This window comes from Oryctolagus cuniculus, chromosome 7, assembly GCF_051225735.1.
Source record: "Oryctolagus cuniculus isolate XC-2025 breed Fujian yellow rabbit chromosome 7, ASM5122573v1, whole genome shotgun sequence".
In the NCBI taxonomy this organism is placed as follows: Eukaryota; Metazoa; Chordata; class Mammalia; order Lagomorpha; family Leporidae; genus Oryctolagus; species Oryctolagus cuniculus.
In genome coordinates, this window is record NC_142873.1 from 79,620,549 (window position 1) to 79,634,387 (window position 13,839).

Genomic DNA, 13,839 nt, shown 5'->3' on the forward strand with positions numbered 1-13,839 from the left:
TCACTGGCTCTGATCTGAAGTCTGGTGACTATCGGCCCCTCTTCCCGGTCTATAAACCAAAGCTCATCATCTGAGTGGCTCTGCTCTCGGTGGGGCACCATCAGTTGTCCCTGTCCTCCAGGCATTCCCAAACCCACACCCCCACCCCGACTTTCCCTACACTGACTTTCCCCCCAGAATTCCTCTGTGAAAGGCAGGGGCTGGAAGCACCATCTGAGCCGCTGTGTTCTTCTTTGCAACTCTCTTCCTCTCCTAACTTCTGTTATACCTGGGCTGAGGCTGATAACAGCCAGGAACCCTGCCAAATCTCCACTAGTGCTGCTACATCCACGAGGGTGGGTCCGTCCAGCGACGTGCGGTAGGCAGTGTGTTGGTGAGATCAGGAAATGGGAGTAGAGGGAGTGTTTGCCTTGCGGTGGTGGTGAGCGTGGATGCTACGCTCAGATGGCCTGGATACAAATTCTGGCACTGGCGCTTCCTGGCTGATAGTCTCAGGCCAGTTTTCAGTGCCTCAGTTTCCTCATCTATAAACTATGAGTAGGCACCCAACTCAGCACTGCTGTCAGGATAAAACACAAAGCAGCCAGCCCTGTGGTGTAGTGGCCTGAGCCTCCACCTATGGTGCTGGCATCCCATATGGGGGCTGGATCGTGTCCTGGCTGCTTCTCTTCATTCAGCTCTCTGCTATGGCCTGGGAAAGCAGTGGAAGATGGTCCAAGTGCTTGGGCCCCTGCACCCATGTGGGAGACCCTTAAGAAACTCCTGGCCATTTGTGGCCATTTGGGAAGTGAACTGGCAGAAGGAAGACATTTCTATCTGTCTCTCCCTCTCTCTGTAACTCTGCCTATAAAATAAATAAATGGGCCAGCGCTGCGGCTCAATAGGCTAATTCTCCACCTACGGCGCCAGCACACCAGGTTCTAGTCCCGGTTGGGGCGCCGGATTCTGTCCTGGTTGCCCCTCTTCCAGGCCAGCTCTCTGCTGTGGCCCGGGAGTGCAGTGGAGGATGGCCCAGGTCCTTGGGCCCTGCACCCCATGGGAAACCAGGAGAAGCACCTGGCTCCTGGCTTCGGATCAGCACGGTGTGCCGGCCGCAGCGGCCATTGGGGAATGAACCAACGGTAAAGGAAGACCTTTCTCTCTGTCTCTCTCTCTCTCTCACTGTCCACTCTGCCTGTCAAAAATAAATAAATATATAAATGAAAATCTTCAAAAAAACCCAACATGCACATATCTTGAAAAGGTCGCTAAGGTGTGTCACGGTACTGCTTGCTGTTAGTGATGATGATCCAGACCCCTGCGGGTGTTCTTTTTTCCAGCTTTTGCAGCTTCAGGCTGGTAATAATTATTTTTGTATATGGCTTCCCCTTTCTGCCTTTTCTACATTAATACTCCAAAATAGTTGCTCTGGCACCTTTCATTTCTGCCCGCCCAGATCAATAGCAACTGGCTGGAGGAACTCCTTGTCTCCAGCATCTCTGGGCTCTGGTTCCCTGAGGTTTGGTGAGGGTTGGGAGGACAAATCCTTGCAAGACGTGGACCCTTCTCTCCTGCCCAGGCCTGAGGGTTTCCTCGTCTATGCCTGACTCCCAGGCAGAGCCCATCTGAAACATCTGCCTACCTATCCTTGGATCCCTTACTCATTTATTCCACAACCACTACTGAGCACCATCAGGTGCAATGGAAAACACTAGGTCTAGAGAAGTGTTCTGTTCCTGGGCTCAAGGAGCTCAAAGGCACAGCCAGTGGCAGTCCTGGTGCGGCAGTCCTGGTGTGGCCGCGGGCAGCTTTGGATGCACAGGAAAGTACCTGGCCTGGTGCTGGGTGTGAGGGCCTGGTGAATTCGGGGCTGGGCTCTGGAAGGTTAGGATTGGGCCAGAGGGAATGAGAGGAAGACATTCCAGGCTAAGAAAGCAGAGGAAAGAGAGTAGACTGAGAGTGAGGTGTGGGGTCCCCGCCCCCTCACCCAGGAAGGGAGGGGAGCCCAGTGCGGGCATGGGGTTGGGTGCTGCTGTCCTGATTTTCCACTGGTGATCGGGCTCTGTCACATGTACCCTTTGGTTTCTTTTTCCCTAATAGTCCATCTCGAATAATGCCTCCCAAATGGAGTTAATTTTAAGAGTGTTTACAGTACCTATAAGAAATGTGGAAGGGCAGGCACCGCGGCTCACTAGGCTAATCCTCTGCCTTGCGGATGTTCTAGTCCCGGTCGGGGCACCGGATTCTGTCCTGGTTGCCCCTCTTCCAGGCCAGCTCTCTGCTGTGGCCAGGGAGTGCAGTGGAGGATGGCCCAAGTACTTGGGCCCTGCACCCCATGGGAGACCAGGAGAAGCACCTGGCTCCTGCCATCGGATCAGCGCAGTGCGCCGGCCGCAGCGCACAGGCTGCGGCGCCCATTGGAGGGTGAACCAACAGCAAAGGAAGACCTTTCTCTCTGTCTCTCTCTCTCACTGTCCACTCTGCCTGTCAAAAAAAAAAAAAAAAAAAAAAGTGGAAGATTCATTATATGATCCAGGTGTCATAAAATGTTTTTAGACTTCAGGTTAAACACCATAGACTGAATACATATGTTTATCCCAGATGTTTGTAAAAATATCAATGGGGCAGGCATTTGGCCTCGCAGTTCAGACACCACTGGAGCTGGCTGCATCTCACGCCAGAGTGCCTAGATGCAAGTCCTGCTCCAGCTCGCAGTCCAGCTTCCTGCCAATGCGGATGCTGGGAGGCAGCAGGTGCCCAAGGTTCTTGTCACCTATGTAGGACCTGAATTGAGTTCCTGGCTTGCGGCTTAAACTTGACCCAGTCCTAGCTGCTGCAGGCATTTTGGGAGTGAACCAATGAATGGGAGACTCTCTCTCTCTCTCTCTCCCTATTGAATAAATAAAATAAATAAATATATTTTTAGGAAACCCATAGAAGAAATGGCCGGTATTGCAGTGGATAGACATACACTGACAAAGCCAAAACACATAGAGGACACAATAGTAGCGGAGGCTGCCACCAGACTCCCGGGACAGAAAAGTCAGAAGAGGAAGCTGGAGAGCAGGCGGTGTCCTACACTGGGCTCCCTGTGGTAGAGACCCAGAGGTGCAGATCTGATGCCAGCATAGGCAGTGTATTGGGCAGAGCTCTTGGGAATCCCTGCCGTGGTGGAGAGGAAGAACAGGAGAGCCGCAGAGCTGCAATGCAGTCCCAGCCGTTTCAGCCGACCTCCCTGGGAGCTCTTCAGAGTGGTCCCAAATGAGACAAGGGGCTCGGGCCCTGAGATGGGCTTGGGTGAGGCAGTTCGCTTCATCTACGATCAATTCCCGGGGTGAGGGGCAGTTGTAAGCCTCCCTCAGCCAATCTTCCCAGCCGCTGGAAAATCAGAGCCCCGATCTAAAAGGGGCCATCTGTGTAATGCCTCCGACACCTGCTCTATGGAGATAGAAAAGAGGAGAGAGCCCATCACTCCGCTCAACACTGGAAAGGCTCAGGAATTGGGGGTGCAAGCATCTCTGAGGATAGGGGAGGCATGGGGCTGCAGGCAGGGACATTGCCTGAGTGCTCCCAGCCAGGGCGGGAGACTGACGCTTAGCTGTGGGGCAAACACTAACCAGAGAGTCTCCAGGCCCGGGGAGGCCTGACGTGGCAAAGGCATGTGTGGGAAGCGTCTGAAAACGGAAGAGGTGGGGAGTATCTGCCAAAGCTGGAGGCAGTCCACATCTCAGCCCCTTCCCCTCTCACTCAGCCCGCAGAACGCCGGCAGCTGGGCTCCAGAGCCTGGGCACAAGACAGAATTCTTCTCCAAGAAAACTGGGATTTCAGAGTTGTAGAATAAGAAAAGCCAGTGGGCACCTTATCACTCTCACGAGGATTGGCCGTCAGTAAGCCTCACCTGTGGTCACACAGCTTTTCATCAGCTCTGAATACCACTCTCAAATACAATGAGTCACCAGGAATATTCATATATTTAGGGAAAAACTGGTGATAAAAATAGGTAGAGGGGCTGGCGCTGTGGCATTGAGGGTAAAGCTACCACCTGCAGGGCTGGCATCCCATATAAGTGCCAGTTGGAGACCTGGCTGCTCCACTTCCGATCCAGCTCTCTGCTATGGCCTGGGAAAGCAGAAGAAGATGGCCCAAGTCCATAGGCCCCTGTACCTGCGTGGGAGACCTGGAAGAAGCTCCTGGCTCCTGGCTTCAGTTCAGCCCAGCTCCAGCTGTTGCGGCCATTTGGGGAGTGAACCAGTGGTGGAAAGACCCATCTCTCTCTTTGTCTCTCTCTCTCTCTGTCTCTCAAATAAATAAATAAATAAATCCTAAAAATAAAAAGTAGATGCTACAAAACACACCTCCCAAACTAGATGAACAACAACCATAAATAACCTTCTATTTCCTTAAAGACTTATCAGACAATATTGCATTATCGAAAGAAGAACAGGGTCTTGTAAAAAGGAATCATAATAGCATAAGAAAGTTAAAAGTTAGACAACAATTTCTCATTCATTTAAGTTCAATTAGTGGAAAAAGACAATGGGATGGGGTAGGTCTGCACCTCAAAGATATTCAGGATCCGAGTGACAAATACTGTGCCATCATTCAGGATCCCCTGGCACGTTTATCAGGAGAAGAATCTCCCTAGCGGAATTCCGTGGAGCAGAGCTACAGGTGACAAGCCCTGCTTCTGCTTGCATTCCACCCGAGGAGCCTACACAGAGTAGCTGTGCGCCCAAGGAGGTGCAGGTGCTGTAGCTGATTAAGCCACCGCCTGTAATGCCGGCATCGCACACAGGCGCTGGTTTGAGTCTTGGCTGCTCCATTTCTGACTCAGCTCTCTGCTAATGCTCTGAGAAAGCAGCAGAGTGTGGCCCAAGTCCTTGGGCTCCTTCACCCATGTAGGAGACCCGGATGGAGTTCCAGATTCCTGGCTTCGGCCTGGGCTCGGTCACTTGGGGAGTGAACCAGCAGATGGAATCTCTCTCTTACCTTATCTCTCTGTAATTCTGCCTTTCAAATAAATTAAATGAATAAATATTAAAAGAAGAAGTATCTGTTTTGATGAACATACATTTTAACATCTATCATACAAGGGTTGGAAGGTCAAGTCCAGGAAATCCTAGAGCAGCTCTAGAAGTCAACTGGTCAGGCTGAAGCAGGAAGAAGCAGTGCCCCAGGGGAGAATGCCTCTAGGAAAAACAAGGAAACTGAAAGAATATCAGATGTTTAACTGGAAAAGAATACTGGGGAGTGGGCCTTTCGTCTAGTGATTAAGTGCCTTGTACTACGGCGTAGTAAGTTAAGCATCCACCTGCAGTGTTGGCTTCCCATTTGGACACTGGTTCATGTCCCAGCTGCCCCACTTCTGACCCAGCTCCCTGCTAATGGCCTGGGAAAGCAGTGGGAAATGGCCCGAGTGCTTGGGCCCGTACACTCATGTGAGAGACCCAGAAGAAGCTTCTGGCTCCTGGCTTCAGATAGGCCCAGCTCTGGCTGTTGCAGCCATTTGGGGAATGAACCATTGGAAGGAAGACCTTTCTCTCTGTCTCTCCCTCTCTCTGTGACTTTGCCTCTCAAGTAAATAAATAAATCTTAAAAAAAAAAAAAAAAATGCCAGCATCCCCCCTGTAGAAGCACCTGGGTTTACTTCCCAGCTCGGGCTCCCGCCTAAGCAGTGACGGCTCAAGCAGTTTGGGTCTCTGCCACTTACTTGGGAGACTGAGATTCTCAGCTCCCAGCTTTGGAACCGGCCCAGTGCTGGTTGCAAACATTTAGGAGACAAATCAGTGGATTGAAGGTTTCTCTATCTATCTATCTATCTATCTCAAGCAAACAAATTTTAAGAAGAAAGGTGAATTCAAAAGGTTTTAAAATGCTCTTGCAAGTGTGGGAAGAAATCATGATGGTCAATGAAAAAAGAGTAAAGGGAGACGGCTATAGACAGAAAAACAGTGAAAGAAAATGTAATCACATTACATTCCATAATCAGAAAAAATCTGTAAAATTGAATTAAGTTTGGCCTAAAGTTGCCCCCATACATATTTTAAGTTTGGCCTAAAGGTTTCTCCATCCACAGTGCACCGTAACCTAACTCGATGTGTAAACAGATTGTAACTGTGTTAGTCCGTTTTCTGTTTCTATAACAATACACGAGGCTGGGTACTTTATAAAGAAGAAAGGTTTATTTAACTCACAGTCATGGGAGGTTCAAAGACCTGGTGCCAGGGCCAGTGTAGTGGTGTAGTGGGTACAGCCACAGCCTGCAATGCCAGCATCCCATATTGGTGGCAGTTCATGTCCTGGCTGCTCCAGTTCTGATCTGGCTCCCTGCTAATGGCCTGGGAAAAGCAATGAAGAATGGCCCAAGTGCTTGGGCCCCTGCCACCCATGTGGGAAACCTGGATGAAGCTCCTGGCTCCTGGTGGAGCCCTGGCCATTGCAGCCATCTGGGTGGGGAGTGAACCAGTGGATGGAAGATCTTTTTCTCTCTGTCTCTGTAACTCTGACTTTCAAAATAAATAAATCTAAAAAAATAAAAATAAAAATAAAAATAAAAAGGAAGACAGAAAGACACAGCACCAGCTCAGCTTAGCTGTGCGAGGCCTCTCAGCTGATGGTGTCGTAGTGGTGTGAGCACGGAGGAGAGGGAGCAGCTACACAGGGGACTGGAAAGCCACGGAGCACGGAGCTCCCAGGAGAACTGCATGAATCCCTCCCAAGGCAGCACCGGGAGTGGCTTAAGGACCTCCCACTGGGCCCCACCTCTTAAAGGACCCCCCACTGGCACTCAGCATCTCTACTCTGAGGACCCTGCTTCCAAAGCACAAGCCCTTGGAGGACTAACTGCATGCAAACCATAGCACGCTGAATGACTGCGTGAGAGCGGAGAGTTGGAAAAGCACTTTGGTTCTTCCTGTGCCCTTCAGCTCTGCTTGTAGCGGCTTCGTTGGCTATCCGGCCCTCTCATTGCAGTACAGCAGTTCCCGGTCTGAGGTCTCTTCTTGCTCTTCACGCTGACAGAGAGAAAGCACATTTTCTGATCATTCCTCTGGCAGTCACAGGGTTGAATTGCATTGACCACTGTTGACCAGCCTGTGCGAAACAAATGCTGTGAGGGTCACAGACCAGTAGCTGCCCAAGGACTGACTACCCACAGTGGAAGCAAAGGGCCTGGACAACGGGCAAACACACAACGGAGCCCACTGCACAATCCCACAGGAGGAGAGGGCTGCGAAATGTCAGGTTCCCCGCCCCCAGTCCTGCTTAGTCCCTGCTGCACACAGAAGTTTGTCCATGTGGGGGCTGGAGTTGTGGCACAGAGGGCTGAGCCTCTGCATGCAATGCTGGCATCCCATATCGGCACTGGTTCGAGCCCCAACTGCCCCATTTCTGATCCAGCTCCCTTCTAATGTGCCTGGGAAAGCAATGGAAGATGGCCCAAGTGCTTGGGTCCCTGCAACCCATGTGGGAGGCCCAGGTGGAGCTCCGGGCTCCTATGGCCATCTGGGGAATGAACCAGCAGATAGAAGATCTCTCTTTCCCTCTGTAACTCGGCCTCTGATATAAATAAAAGTAGACCTTTAAAGAAGAAGAAAAGGAAGAGGAAGAAGAGGAAGAGGAGGGGGAGGGGGAGGGGGCAGGGAGAAGAAGTTGTTTGTCCGAGTCTCTGGGACCTCCTAAGCAAGTAAGATTACCTCAGTTCTTCAGGGGAGCCATCATAACCTCTTTAATGTGAACCCTTAAAAAAAAAAAAAACCTTTTATTGCACAAGTAGAAATTTGTGATAATCAGTAACTATGTTTCCCAATGAGTTGCCTGTTCAGGTTCTTTGCCAGTCCCCTATTATTAAGAAATTTTTTTTCATACATACCAATGAATGCAATCAATGTGCAAGAACCACATTTTAAAATTGTTGCCTGGGGCCAGCGCCATGGCGCAGTACATTTATCCTCCACCTGCGGCATCAGCATCCCATATGAGTGCTGGTTCTAGTCCTGGCTGCTCTACTTCCAATCCAGCTCTCTGTTGTGGCCTGGGAAAGCAATAGAAGATGGCCCAAGTGCTTGGGTCCCTGCACCCGCATGGGAGACCAGGAGGAAGCACCTGGCTCCTGGCTTTGGATCAGCGCAGCTCCAGCCGTTGCAGCCATTTGGGGAGTGAACCAACGGAAGGAAGACCTTTCTCTCTGTCTCTCCCTCTCACTGTCTGTAACTGTATCACTCAAATAAATAAATAAAATCTTAAAAAAATTGTTGGGGCTGACGCGGTGGCTCACTTCATTAATCCTTCTCCAGCAGCGCCGGCATCCCATATGGGCGCCGGTTCTAGTCCTGGCTGCTCCTCTTCCAGTTCAGCTCTCTGCTGTGGCCCAGGAAGGCAGTGGAGGATGGCCCAAGTGCTTGGGCCCTGCACCCACATGGGAGACCAGGAAGAGGCACCTGGCTCCTAGCTTCAGATCGGCGCAGCGCTGGCCGTTGTAGCCATTTGAGGAGTGAACCAACGGAAGGAAGACCTTCCTCTCTGTCTCTCTCACTGTCTAAAACTCTACCTGTAAATTAAAAAAAAATTTAAAAAAAAAATTTGTTGCCTGCAGCCCCGTAGAGGATTTTAGCGGTTCCCTAAAGCATGCCTTTCATTGGACACAAAGGAAAACTGCAGCCTCCAGTAGGGAAGTGGCAGGGACTAAGGGACAGAAAATCCAGCCTGATCCCCCACCTGTTAGCTTGCACTGGCTCTTCCATTACTTCTAAATTTGGTCCCCCCGAAAAGCCACATTTCTTTGCCCAATCACCATATCCAGGAACTACAGTGAGCCACCTTCATTTTCCCACAGTTTGCAGTAGACTTTAAAGACCCGGATAAATAACTCGAGGCCCTTTGTGATTTCATGCTGTAATTCTGGCCTTCCCCCATTAGCACCCTGCAAATCTCCGTTCCGGTTACCACAGGATTTGGCCGCGTTTTGCCATCTAAATAACACAAGTTACAGACAGAAAAAGATTAGTGCAGCACGGCCAAGGGGTGAGAAGCAAGTGCAGGGACCAAGCAGCTGACTTCTTGGCAGAGAGAGGCAGCGCCAAGGGCAGAGCAACCATGTCAACAAGGGCACTGCAGACAGGTTGTGAATTATAGAACTCAAAGACACACTTATTTTGGTGCAAAATTTTTCTTAAATCCATGCATAATTGTTTTTATGACACCGATTTTCCATGAACTTTTTAGACGCTTGAATGTTGGCCCCCATGTCTTCTTGCTTTACATTCCTGGATTCTCATGAAGCTCCTGAGCTGGCTGGAAGGACGCTTTCTGGGCCCCTCCCGCTGCTCCCATCTTGGTTCTGGGATGCAGTGACGGTGGCAGTCTTAGCAGATATAACCCACAGAGGGTTGTTAACTCTAAGCACTAAGTCTAATGGAGCATCTACTGCAGTTTGCAAGGTGAACTGTGGGACTCTGTATTTTATATGTTTTTTAAAAAATACCTATTTATTTATTTGCAAAGGAGTCAGAGTAACAGAGAGAGAGAGAGAGAGAGAGAGAGAGAGATCTTCTACCTGCTGGTTCACTCACCAAATGGCTGCAATGGCCAGGACTGGGCCGGGACAAATCCAGGAGCCAAGAGCTTCATCTGGGTCTCACATGTGAGTGCAGGGGCCCAAGCACTTGGGCCATCTTCCACTGCTTTCCCCAAGCACATTAGCAGGGAGCTGGATAGGAAGTGGAGCAGCTGGGACTCAAACCGGCACTGTAGACAGTGCCTTAACCCACTGAACCACAGTGCCGACCCCAGAACTCTGTATTTTTATCTGTTAACTTAGCTTTTCATTTTTCTTTGACAAGATGTGCCAGTCAAGTAGTAATACATCAGACAGTGGCTCAATTAAACTGCTGGAAAGGGAGAGTAAAATTTTAAGTGTAGATAATAGAATTATTAAGAGAGACAGCCAAATCTTCAGCAGCAGGAAGGCAGTGTTGCAGCTGGTAGTAATAGGGCAAGGTCCTCAGGACGTCCTAGATATTATGTTAAACCTTTGTAAGTCCTACCTTGTTTAATCCTCACAGCAACCTATTTGATGAAGAGACTGGGGTTCAGAGTGGTTAAATCACTTGCCCAAAGTTGTAAGGTAGACTTCTTTTTATTTATTTATTTTTTATTTATTTATTTTTATTTTTTAACAGGCAGAGTGGACAGTGAGAGAGAGAGAGAGACAGAGAGAAAGGTCTTCCTTTTGCCGTTGGTTCACCCTCCAATGGCCGCCGCAGCCGGCGCGCTGCGGCCGGCGCACCGCGCTGATCCGTTGGCAGGAGCCAGGAGCCAGGTGCTTTTCCTGGTCTCCCATGGGGCGCAGGGCCCAAGCACCTGGGCCATCCTCCACTGCACTCCCTGGCCACAGCAGAGAGCTGGCCTGGAAGAGGGGCAACCGGGACAGAATCCGGCGCCCCAACCGGGACTAGAACCCGGTGTGCCGGCGCCGCTAGGCGGAGGATTAGCCTAGTGAGCCGCGGCGCCGGCCCAAGGTAGACTTCTTAGGACAAGACCCAGCAATCTGACTCCAGGGTCCTGGGCTCTTAACCTCTCTAAACACAAGCTCCATGAATGCTCTGGGGGTTGTATCTTCCGTTCCTGAAACAGCAGGTGCTCACAAAACTATTAGCTGACTGAATGAATAAATACTCCACGCTGCGTTGGTCTGGGCCAGAGTCAGATGGATGATACTTTGCAAGCCAAGAAGACCTGGAAGCAACATCAAGGTGGTTTTTCAAATCCTCAGAACTTTTTGTTCAAATTTAGAACTTTTTGGACAACTTATCACATTAATGACCTTCTTTGTTTTAGCAAGAGGAAAATATGGATCTGAAAATGTTAATTATTAGGTTTATCACAGCATTTTTTTGGAGATTTATTTATTAATTTTGAAAGAGTTACAGAGACCAGCACAGTGGCCCACTAGGCTAATCCTCCACCTGCGGCGCCGGCACCCCGGGTTCTAGTCCCGGTCGGGGCGCCGGATTCTGTCCCAGTTGCTCCTCTTCCAGTCCAGCTCTCTGCTGTGGCCCGGGAAGGCAGTGGAGGATGGCCCAAGTCCTTGGGCTCTGCACCCGCATGGGAGACCAGGAGGAAGCACCTGGCTCCTGCCTTCGGATTGGTGCAGCGTGTTGGCTGTAGTGGCCATTTGGTGGGTGAACCAACGGAAAGGAAGACCTTTCTCTCTGTCACACTCTCTCTCACTGTCTAACTCTGCCTGTCAAAAAAAAAAAAAAAAAAAAAAAAGAGTTAGAGAGAGAAACACAGAGGGAGAAAGAGAGGAAGATCTTCCATCTGCCGGTTTACTCTCCAGATGGCTGCAATGGCCATTGCTGGGCCAGGCCAAAGGCAGGAGCCAGAAGCTTCATCCGGGTCTCTCATGAAGGTGGCAAGGGCCCAGGCACTTGGGCCATCTTCCGCTGCTTTTCTCAGGCTGATTCAGAAGTAGAGCAGCCGAGACTCAAAGTGGCACCCATCTGAGATTGCAAGTGGCAGATTTACCCACTATGCCACAATGCTGGGTATCAGAAGCATTTTTTGAGTAAAAAAAGGTAATTATTGAATGTCCAATGAAGGGTTGATTAAATAAAGTATAGAAATGCATATGAATCAACAGCCTTTGTATACACAGACAATGCCATGGCTGAGGAAGAACTTCTAAGATCAATCCCATTCACAATAGCTACAAAAACAATCAAATACCTTGGAATAAACTTAACCAAGGACGTTAAGGATCTCTAAGATGAAAATTACAAAACCTTAAAGAAAGAAATAGAAGAGGATACCAAAAATGGAAAAATCTTCCATGCTCATGGATTGGAAGAATCAATATCATCAAAATGTCCATTCTCCCAAAAGCAATTTATACATTCAATGCAATATCAATCAAGATACCGAAGACCTTCTTCTCAGATCTGCAAAAAATGATGCTGAAATTCATATGGAGACACAGGAGACCTCGAATAGCTAAAGCAATCTTGTACAACAAAAACAAAGCTGGAGGCATCACAATACCAGATTTCAGGACATACTACAGGGCAGTTGTAATCAAAACAGCATGGTACTGGTACAGAAACAGATGGATAGACCAATGGAACAGAATTGAAACACCAGAAATCAGCCCGAACATCTACAGCCAACTCATATTTGATCAAGGATCCAAAACCAATCCCTGGAGTAAGGACAGTCTATTCAATAAATGGTGCTGCGAAAATTGGATTTCCACACGCAGAATCATGAAGCAAGACCCCTACCTTTCACCTTACACAAAAATTCACTCAACATGGATTAAAGACTTAAATCTACGACCTGACAACATCAAATTATTAGAGAGCATTGGAAAAACCCTGCAAGATATAGGTAGCGGCAATGACTTCTTGGAAAACACCCCAGAAGCACAGGCAGTCAAAGCCAAAATTAACACTTGGGATTGCATCAAATTGAGAAGTTTCTGTACTGCAAAAGAAACAGTCAGGAAAGTGAAGAGGCAACCGACAGAATGGGAAAATATATTTGTAAACTATGCAACTGATAAAGGGTTAATAACCAGAATCTACAAAGAAATCAAGAAACTCCACAACATCAAAACAAACAACCCACTTAAGAGATGGGTCAAGGACCTCAATAGACATTTTTCAAAAGAGGAAATCCAAATGGTCAACAGACACATGAAAAAATGTTCAAGATCACTAGCAATCAGGGAAATGCAAATCAAAACCACAATGAGGTTCCACCTCACCCCAGTTAGAATGGCTCACATTCAGAAATCTACCAACAACAGATGCTGGCGAGGATGTGGGGGAAAAGGGACACTAACCCACTGTTGGTGGGAGTGCAAACTGGTCAAGCCACTATGGAAGTCAGTCTGGAGATTCCTCAGAAACCTGAATATAACCCCACCATTCAACCCAGCCATCCCACTCCTTGGAATTTACCCAAAGGAAATGAAATTGGCAAACAAAAAAGCAGTCTGCACATTAATGTTTATTGCACCTCAATTCACAATAGCTAAGACCTGGAACCAACCCAAATGCCCATCAACAGTAGACTGGATAAAGAAATTATGGGATATGTACTCTATAGAATACTATACAGCAGTCAAAAACAACGAAACCCGGTCATTTGCAACAAGATGGAGGAATTTGGAAAACATCATGCTGAGTGAATTAAGCCAGTCCCAAAGGGACAAATATCATATGTTCTCCCTGATCAGCGACAACTGACTGACCTCCAAAGGGGAAACTTGTTGAAGTGAAATGGACACTATGAGAAACAGTGACTTGATCAGCTCTTGTCCTGACGGTTGATGTACAATGTAATACTTTATCCATTTTAGTATTTTTTTTGTTCTAGTACCATTGGTTGAACTCTGTAATTAACACACAATTATTCTTAGGTGTTTAAATTTTAACTGAAAAGTGATCCCTGTTAGGAATTAGGAAAACATTATGCTGAGTGAAATAAGCCAATCCCAAAGGGACAAATACCACTTGTTCTCCTTGATAGGTGACAACTAACTGAGCACCAAAAAGGAAACCTGTTAAAGTGAAATGAACACTATGAGAAATGGTGACTTGATCAGCCCTCACGCTGACTGTTGATGAGCAGCTTAATATGTTATCCCTCTTAGTATTTTTTTTGTTTGTTCTACTTAATACTTTTGGTTGAATACTGTAATCAATACACAATTATTCTTAAGTGCTGAAACTTAACTGAAAAGTGATCGCTGTTAAATGTAAGAGTGGGAATAAGAGAGGGAAGAGATGTGCAATTTGGGACATGCTCAAGCTGACTTACCTCAAACGGTAGAGTTAGAAACATACCAGGGGATTCCAA